We start from the raw sequence: 9,386 nt of genomic DNA on the forward strand, positions 1-9,386 counted from the left end.
GGGATAAATAGACCAGAGACCTGAGAATACAACTGATGACTTTTGCCATCTCTTAGTGTATGGGCCATCACATGCTAGACAAGGTGCCAGGCGTGACCTCATGTCATCCTCACAACAGAACTGCAAGGGCTGCTGTTTGGGTGCATAACTCTCACCTGGTTCCCAAACACAATGCTACAAAGCGCTGTGCACTGAGGAGCATCCCTCCTATCTCCGTCCCCATCTGCCCATTCCCACTCTCACCCCTTGTAAGTCACCACTTTGATTTGTCCCTTGTTTTTTTCCATCTGTGGTATTGTTGTTTTTTAGTTTTTGAAGATGCAAAATAAAAAAAAAATACATACATTCTTCTGTTTACCCAAGGGAAATAGTATTGCCTGCTCTCCTTACACATAAGGAAACCACAGTTTATTGAAGTTGACTGACTCTTCCTCTGGGCTGACCTATATGGCCAAGAACCCATGTCTCCTGGGGTCATTGCTGGCTGCAGGATCCAACCTGAAGGTCAAGGCTGTAAGAGACTCTTGAGTCTGAATTCAAGGTTCCTGATTGAGTTAGAAGATCTGAAGGTTTGAAAAATGCAGTGCTTTTGTCCAGTGGTCCTAACAAATCCACTCTGATCATCACTCCCCATCATCTCTCACTCTGGACCACTGCTCTGAGCCCCTAGCTGGCATCTCTCGCCATCTCACAAATGTCTCTAAAGCTCTCATTATAAGATTTTCTCAAAGGACACAGCCCCAAGGTCATGGCCTCTATCTTAGCATGGCCCAGGCTAGGAGGACACAGGCCCTGTCCTAATGCTCCACATCCACTCTGATCATCACTCCGCATCATCTCTCACTCTGGACCACTGCTTTGAGCCCCTGGCTGACATCTCTCGCCATCTCACAAATGTCTCTAAAGCTCTCATTATAAGATTTTCTCAAAGGACACAGCCCCAAGGTCATGGCCTCTATCTTAGCATGGCCCAGGCTAGGAGGACACAGGCCCTGTCCTAATGCTCCACAGGCCAGGGCCTGACAGCTGTGATGTCTGATCAAACACCACTGAGGTCGCGAGAATAGTGCAAAGAAAAGAAACATTTTGCACTGGCTATTTGATGCACAACTCCTAGGATCCATAGATCTGGGATTAGTTTCCCTTCCTCTACACATAGCTGTAGTTCAAGGGCTGGCTCACCAACCCCGGTGGGGTTTTGTTGAATTTTTTCCTTTGCCCCTTGAGTCTAAGCTCTTCCTCCCTTCCACCCCAGAGAAAGGAGGAAGCAGAGCCTCCCTACTAACCTAAGAAGGCATTCTAATTCAATTCTTCACCAGAATGGATCACAATAAGAATATACCTCTCCCACCGTGCTGGGTCTAAACACGGCAATTCCAAGGGAGAAAGTACATGTTTCCGTATATGCTTACCTAGTCTTAAAAGATGTGTGTGTGGAGGGGGGACACTGAACACTTCAACCTCCAATGAACTGAATCACACCTTCTACAGCTCATGTTTATACCTCATCTTAGGGGAAAGATCAGATCTGCCCTCTGCCTATTGAAAGGAATCTGTCTTGTGATAACCTAATAACAATATTTAAGCCAACATATTGCCCAAGGAAAACAATCAGCGATTTTCAAATAAAAATGTATGTGAAAAACAAAGCCAAACAAACAACGCCTTTGTAAGGACACAGTCCTATGACAGATACTCCCAGTTTGTGTTTCTGAGAGAGTCCAATCGTTGGATGTGCAGTCTTTGGCAGGGTTGGAGTGATGTCGGAGGTTCAGGGCTCCCCCGAGTATCATAAGGGGGCATTTGTCTTACGTGTGTGTGAATAAACAGCTCACCAAAGACAGAGGCTAAAAATGCAGCCCAAGAAGGAAAAACAAGCCTCGAATTCTCCGGTGAAGCATTATGCACACTAGAAGGAGGAATTTGATGAGCAACACGCTGAAAGTTCATGTTGGAAAACGGTCCTTTCGGCGGCAAGACCCAGTCTAAGAGACCAATGGAGCCCCGCTGCCAGCAGGGGCAGGTTTCCATCATTTTTGTTGTAAAGAGGCTTATCCTTGGGCCACAAAGTCTCCATCCCGGGCATGATTCAGAATGCCACAGGGAGCTGCCCGCAGCCAGGCTGAAGGGAGGACTGTGATTGATTTCTTGTGGCCTTGGATCTTTGGGGGCTGTGATCCTGAAAACGCAGTACCAGCAGCAAGAGCTCGCCCTGTCTGTGAGGCTGCAGGAAGCCCAGGGGCCCAGGGAGGTGGGGGCTCCATTTCAGGTCTTTGTTGTTTACAAGCTGGTGGCTGTAACTCTGACAAACTGTTCCACCTCTCTGTACAGAAGCTGGAAAACAGCACAATGAACTAAGGATCGGGGTTGCGGTTTAGTAGTTTGCAAACATAGAGGACTAGGGGAACAGGCAGGCGGTAGCTCCCAATGGGGGATGGATGCAGGTGGCAAGAGAAAGAAGCATGGGCTTCATCTTGCAGACAAGTAGCAGCTCCTGCCTGCCAGATAATCCTGGCTCCATTCCCCTCCCAGCTTTCCCATTGCACACTTTTTGCAGAAGTTTAAACGGACTCCATGTAACTCATTGGACAATGGTTAACTATTTACTGTTATGGAACCATTTCAAGTTGTGGCCATGGCCTGCCCTCTAGCGCTCAGAACATTGAAATGCCTCTTTTAAAATTGGTTTTGATCATGATCATTTGTAATAGTTGGGTGACCTCTGCTGACATATGTATCATGTTTTAGAATGTCAAGCTAAAAGAGACTTTAACATTGATCTAGTCTATCTCTTTTCAAAATTCAATTCATACAAAACTATACCTGACGCTTTAATATTATTTGTATTAATTCCAAGTGCACAGCTTAGTAGTTAGATAAATATATACTTTACAAAGTGCTCCCCCCATATTTCCTGTATGTACCTGGCACCATGCATAGCTATTAGAATATTATTGAATATATAGAATATATATCCCCTATGCTGTACTTGACAGCCCTGTGACTATTTTGTAGCTGCCAATCTGTACTTCTTAACCCCTTCACCCTTTTCACCCAGTTCCCCAGCCCTCCTTCCTCCTGGCAAACATCAGATTGTATCTATGAGTGTTTCTGTTTTATTTGTTTGTTTACCTTGTTCTTTAGATAATGTTGAGTGTAAACTGTAATTTAAAAATAAAATTTAAAACATTTTCCTTGACTCTTCCTTTAACACCCAGCTTTCACAGAAAGATAGCAGAATAAAACAAGATCACAGAAACATCTCACATCTGATGAAATGGTTATGTTTTTAAGGCCAATCATTCATCAGCAGCAATCAGGGGGGAAAGGGATACTATTTGATCCATAATCTCTTAGGTTTGGCAGCTCTGGAATGAAAGAGATTCAGATGTGACTGAGTACAGCTCCCAAGGCCACTCCACCGCCCCAAAGCAGAGTTAGTCAACAAACTAGGGAATTCAAAACGCTACTCTCTAGTTGAAGAACAAATAGCTACATTCAGCTCTCAAATCACACCCTGGAGGAGGGAAGACAAAATGGTCCCAGATAAAAGCGGGAAGGTCCATCCACCCCATTTCAGAGACAGCTGCTCCTTAAAGTTGAGCAAAATGAAAAGAAATGCTGTGAATCTATCGCAACAAAAATGAGGGAGGCAGCAGGCAAGAAAGAGACAAAATAAACAAGCAAAAAGGCCATGGGAGGAAAATAAAATCCAAAGGAGACATGCTGATTCTCTTTGAGTGTTGGAAGGATGTTGAGTAGAAAAGATTCATGAAGAAGGTGAATTCAATAAGACAAGATCTCAAAGAAAAATTACAAAGTAATTGACTAAGATGAAAGCAGAGCTAAGGAAAAAATTGAGGAACAAAACAGCATTGGTATAGATCTAATAAATCCTAAGTGGCAAAGGAGAGATAAATGGGGCTGAAAATGGAATGGAGAGGTAGCCGGGATAATCATAGAAAATGTGGAATGAAAAGCCAACGCGATTAAAGTAAAGATGAAAGATACTGAGACAAACCATTATTCAACATGAGAACAACGGGCATCCTTAGAGTATAAAGGAAAACAACAAAGAATTCAAAGATATAACCTAGGAAGAATGTCCTGAAAGGAAAAAAATGCATTCATAAGTAAGAAGGGTTAGGTCAGGAAAATTTCATACAGAATGATCAAAATTGAAAGATATTTCCTGGTTAATATGATAAATGTGAAGGATTAAAAAAAATCCTTCAGACATTCAGGGAGACAAAGGCCAGTCAGCCTGGTGAAGGGAAGAAGTCAGGTGGGATTTAAGCTTCTCCATGGCAACTCCAATGCCCAGAGACCATGAGCAGGGACCGCAACCCTCTGAGAGAAACAAGGGGACCTGAGACTATTACACCAAGTCGGTGTTATCAAGTCTGCAAATAGAAGAAAGAGCTTTTCTGAGATGAAAGAGTTCAAGAAATAGAAAACTCACAAACTCCTTTCAAAGCACAAACAACGAAGCTATTTGACAAATAATCCCCATTGAACAAGAGTTGAATAATAATGAAAAGCTCATGGATGAAAAAACTATGAGAAAAATAAAACTAGTGTGAAATATTGCTGTGGTCTGAATGTTTTTTTGCGCCTAAAATTCACATGTTGAAATCCTAACCCCCAAGGTGATGGTACTAGGAGGTGGGGCCTTTGGGAGGTGCTTAGGTCAGGAGGGTGGGGCCCTTATGAATGGAATTAGCGTTCTTATAGAAGAGGCCCCAGAGCAATCCCTCACCCCTTCCTCCACGTGAGGCTGCAGTGACCATACGGCTGTCCAGGAAGTGGGCCCTCACTATACACCGGACTGACACGGCCATGATCTTGGACTTCCCAACCTCCAGAGCTGAGAGCAATAAATGTTTGTTGTTACAAGTCTCATGTGATAACAGCCCAAATGAACTAAGATAAGCGCAGAGTTTTCAAATTTCACAGCTCAGGCTAATCACATGAAGTTAGCACAGAAGAATATACATATCATAAGCCCTAATACGGTGAAAATAATATTAGCAAAATCTGGGAAAATGAGGGGGAAGGAAGGCTAAGCACAGTAATTTTCTTATTTTTAGTAGGTGGGTCAGCAAACTATAGCCTTTGGCCAAATCCAGCCCATGACCTCCTTCTGTTTATTCCATTTCCAACCCAGCTTCAGCTCCTTCTCTTCACCTCAAATGTCTATATGTGTCTTTTGGAAATGTGGTTGGGGAATTTCTGTACATTCCATAATCAAGGGCTGGGAGATTCCTCCCTCACTCCCTAGAAGACCTGCCTTCAAAAGAGGGTTAAAGAGAATTTGAAATCACAGGGGGCGCCCTCCTCCATGTCTGTGGGGTTATAAGGCAACATCCCTGCCCCCTGTGGTATCTGCCCAGCCCCATCACTCAGCAGTTGTGTGAAATGCAGTCTAAACTGAATGCTTCTGAGACTCAGTTTCTCCACCTCCCACCCTGCCCACCGCCAATCCACCCTTCACACTGCAGAGCAGATCATGTCCTCTCTCTCCCACCAGCAACCCTTCCGTGACTTCCTGTTGCCCTCAGAACCCATGCTAAATTCCTAAACCAAGATCGACAGGCCCTGCTCCTGTCATCTCATTCCACACGTCACATCCCAGCCTATGATCCAGCACACTGGCTTTGTGTCAATACCTAGGGCACATTAAGCTCTTGCCCACCCCTGGGCCCCCACACTTGCTATTTTTTGGCTGTGCTCTTGCCTTTCCTGAGCTCTTTTGCGTTAAGGAACCCTTTTCAGTGTTTAACCAGGATAACTCTTACCTCCTCAGAACGGCCCTCCCTGACCCTATCAAAAATCCCTCCCATTTTATTCTCTATCACAGCACCTTGTGGTCTTACTTGCATTTATCACAGTCTGCGATTGTTTTATTTGTTTTATTGCTTTTTGCCTGTCCCTCCCACTAGAGCCTAATTTCCATGAGAGTGAGGACCTGCCTGTCTCCTTGATTGTCATATATTTAGCATCTAGCCTACAATACTTGGCACTTAGTAAGCACCCAGTATTTGTCAAATTAATGAATGAATGGATTTACAAAATATGTACACTGGTTGCTCCCTCAAGGCTGTTATAAACATTAAAAAATGTGAAAACCCTTGTTTTGGGGGTGAATACAAAATTCAAAATTTGTATGTTGACGTTTTAACCCTAGTACCTCGGAATGTGACTATATTTGGAGATAGTGGCCTTTAAAGACATGATTAAGCGAAAATGAGGCCTTCATATGGACCCTAATCCAATCTGATGAAAGTCCTTATAAGAAAAGGAAAGTTGGACAGAGAGAGACACCAGGGATGCACACACTGAGGAAAGATCATGTGACCATGTGAGTTCTTCTTACAGAAGGCGGCTGTCTGCAAGCCAAGGAGAGAGGCCTTGGAGGAAACCAAAACTGCCAACACTTTGCTCTTGGACTTCTAACCTCCAAAACTGTGATAACATAAATTTCTGTTGTTCTATCCACTCAGTCTGTGGTATTATGTTATGGTGGCCCTAGCAAACGAATACAGCAAACTATAAATTCAACAGCATTAAGCATAAGGAACAACTTAATATTTCAAAGACAAATGGCTAGGTACTGACGAGGGATCAAAATAGCAAGTGGTTCAAGCTATTGATTTGAAGCAACAGAATTTGAGGAGCTAATTTCTGAGGCCAGAAAAGCAGGGAGGACTTCACAATTTATGGGGTTCAAGGACAAAAGGAAAATGTGGGCCCCCTTTGTTCATAACACAGGAAAAAACGTGTCATTAAATATACTAAAATGTAAAGCTTTCTCTTTTTTCTTTCAAGTTAAGAATTCTCTCTCCCATCTTATGGTGTTTTATATTTGTTATTTGGTGCTGATCTAAGAATAACTTAAGATTATGAGCATGAATTTTACCATTCGTCTCTATATTGTGCAATGTTAGCGTTAAGGGCAAATATGAGCATTGAACTCGATTGCAGATTCACTGAAATTGCACAATTGTGTTTTGTAGCTCACGCACACGTATGGATATCCTTGTTACCAGAACAGCACAAATGCTGCAAAAATAAATAGCTCGATTGTTTTTATTTCACTTCTTGATCTGTGCATATCCTACCTACATGGCCCGCCTTTGCCTCACTGATGAGCAAGGAAGAACCGAGAGACAAAGGAATTACTGGTTTTCCTATCTTTCCCTTCCCTCCCATGTTACAATTTCAGCCTAAGTGTTGGCTAATTCATGGAAGTAGCATGCATAAGGATGTGATGGGGGATCCTTAGTCATTTGCGTTTCTTAGAATGCCATTGCCTTCTCCTGTGTTCCAAGCAGGTTCTGATTTGAACAGAAGCGTGGCCTCTCGGTGGCAAATGTAACACACTCGCCTTGTACTCACTCTGAGTCTCGCTGAACTTCATGCATCGCGGGTGCAACTGAATTCTGTGCTCAGGGGCATCGTGAATGCTCCATGGGAGGCTGTGTCCATTATTATCAGCATCTCCTCTGTTCCCAGGCATGTTCCATTGTCCCACTGGACTTCACTGACAAAACACAAGTTCCAAGATAAAACCATTAAGACTTTCAAGATGGCCCAGCGGAGCAGAGACCCTGAGTCTCTGTGCAAGTGCACAGAGTGCAAAAAGGAAAAGGGAAGCCACTATTCAAGAGCAAAGAAATTAAGTGGGCCCTGGGCTGATTGCAGGCCAATTCCCCAACAACAAGCATGCTTCGGAGATCCCTGCTGTAAAGATGCGCCAAGTTCAGTGTCCCAGTGTCCAGCCCTTAGGGGGAGAGACAGGACTCAGCATTGGCTTGCAATGAATTTTCACTCTTGGTCTAGTGAGCTTTGTGAGAGAGACTGGGAACCTTTAAAACACAAAGCCCGGGAACTGTTCTCAATCTTCTTTCTCACCCTGTTTCTAAGGTAAGAACTGCCTGGACCCGTGAGTCCCAGGAGAACATCATCGCTTTAACAAGGCAGAGCCCGGATGGGTGCCTTGCTGAGACCACGAAGAGGTGGCTGGAGACAGTCAGGTGCGTGGAATCCTGAGCTGGACACCTGGAGACCCCCATCGGAGATCAGCTCTGATAGTAAGCATGTGACCTGTGTCAACTCAGAATCTCATTTCTGTCTTTTGCAAAACAAGAGAGTTGGATATGATGCTTCCCCAAGGGCCCGGACTGAGCTAAAAATAACCAGAACCAGCAAAACTGTGTGACAGAGAAGGCAGAGAGGAAGGAATGACAGAGTCACCTGCAATAACTTGACCATACAGAGAAACTAGAGACGCTTTTAGAAACCACGGTGGGCTGCTCCTGACCGGCTCTTCACAGATCTTGAAAGTTCCCTGGCTTCTGTGGTCTGACTCATTCCAGGACACGGGAACGTGGGCTGGGCCAGCTGTCCCGGCAGCTTGTCTCCCTGCCTCCCCACCTGGCGCCGTGCCTTTTGCCCTGTTACCCTCTCGTCCACTTTGGCCTAGTTTGTGACCCTGGGCCACCGGAAGATCCTAAGGACTTGTGACCTCTCTTAACTTTTATCATTCCTATGTTTCTTCCTAACCCACTTTGGCCCTTGACCACCTGATGTCCCCAGGAACATTGCTGGAAGCAAAGCCTCAGGTGGCATAAGGTTAGGAAGAAATCACTGGGGGCTGATCACCTGAGACCTAGCGCTGATGCTGACGAGCTGGGTGACCCCAATCAGGTGCCTTCTTCCTGTGGTCATTGTGTGTTTTTCCCTCCCCAGCATCTCTTCTCGGGTAGCAGCACCCTGTTTTTCACGCGTGCATATGGGAACACTCCTCTTTATGAAATCCTAATTTTCTTTTTAATTTTTATTTTTCTATTACAGTTTGCATTCAACACTACTTTTTAAAAATACGTTTTTATTGATTTTTAGAGAGAGAGGAAGGGTGAGGGATAAAGGGATGGAAACATTGAGCTTCCAAAACCAGGCATGTGCCCTGACTGGAGAATCAAACCCGTGACTTCTTGGGTTGATGCTAAACCACTGAGCCACACCAGCCTGGCATGAAATCCTAATTTTAAGTGAACTCGACCCTTCCCCCATTCTATGAGTAGGCTCTCACTGCCCCGATCCAATGGGCACATCTCGCTTTTCTGGCCACAGAGATGGGTCAGGGCTAAGACAGGACCGGTTAAGGCAGTGGTTCTCAACCTGTGGGTCGCGACCCCTTTGGGGGCCGAATGACCCTTTCACAGGAGTCACCTAAGACCATCGGAAAACACATATATAATTACATATTGTTTTTGTGATTAATCACTATGCTTTAATTATGTTCAATTTGTAACAATGAAATTGGGGGTCACCACAACATGAGGAACTGTATTAAAGGGTCGCGGCATTAGGAAGGTTGAGAC

General features: G+C 44.5%; 1 long non-coding RNA gene across 1 annotated transcript in view; it reads right to left on the reverse strand.

Annotated features, from left to right (window-relative positions):
- The window catches only part of LOC107183484, a 31,611-nt gene that overhangs the window by 5,247 nt on the left and 16,978 nt on the right, over nucleotides 1–9,386 (reverse strand). The window contains exon 3 of the long non-coding RNA XR_001514279.1: nucleotides 7,399–7,543. This is a non-coding gene — a long non-coding RNA (uncharacterized LOC107183484). The remainder of the gene's footprint in view (nucleotides 1–7,398; nucleotides 7,544–9,386) is intronic.

The sequence above is a fragment of the Myotis davidii genome, unplaced genomic scaffold, assembly GCF_000327345.1.
Source record: "Myotis davidii unplaced genomic scaffold, ASM32734v1 scaffold18, whole genome shotgun sequence".
NCBI lineage: Eukaryota > Metazoa > Chordata > Mammalia > Chiroptera > Vespertilionidae > Myotis > Myotis davidii.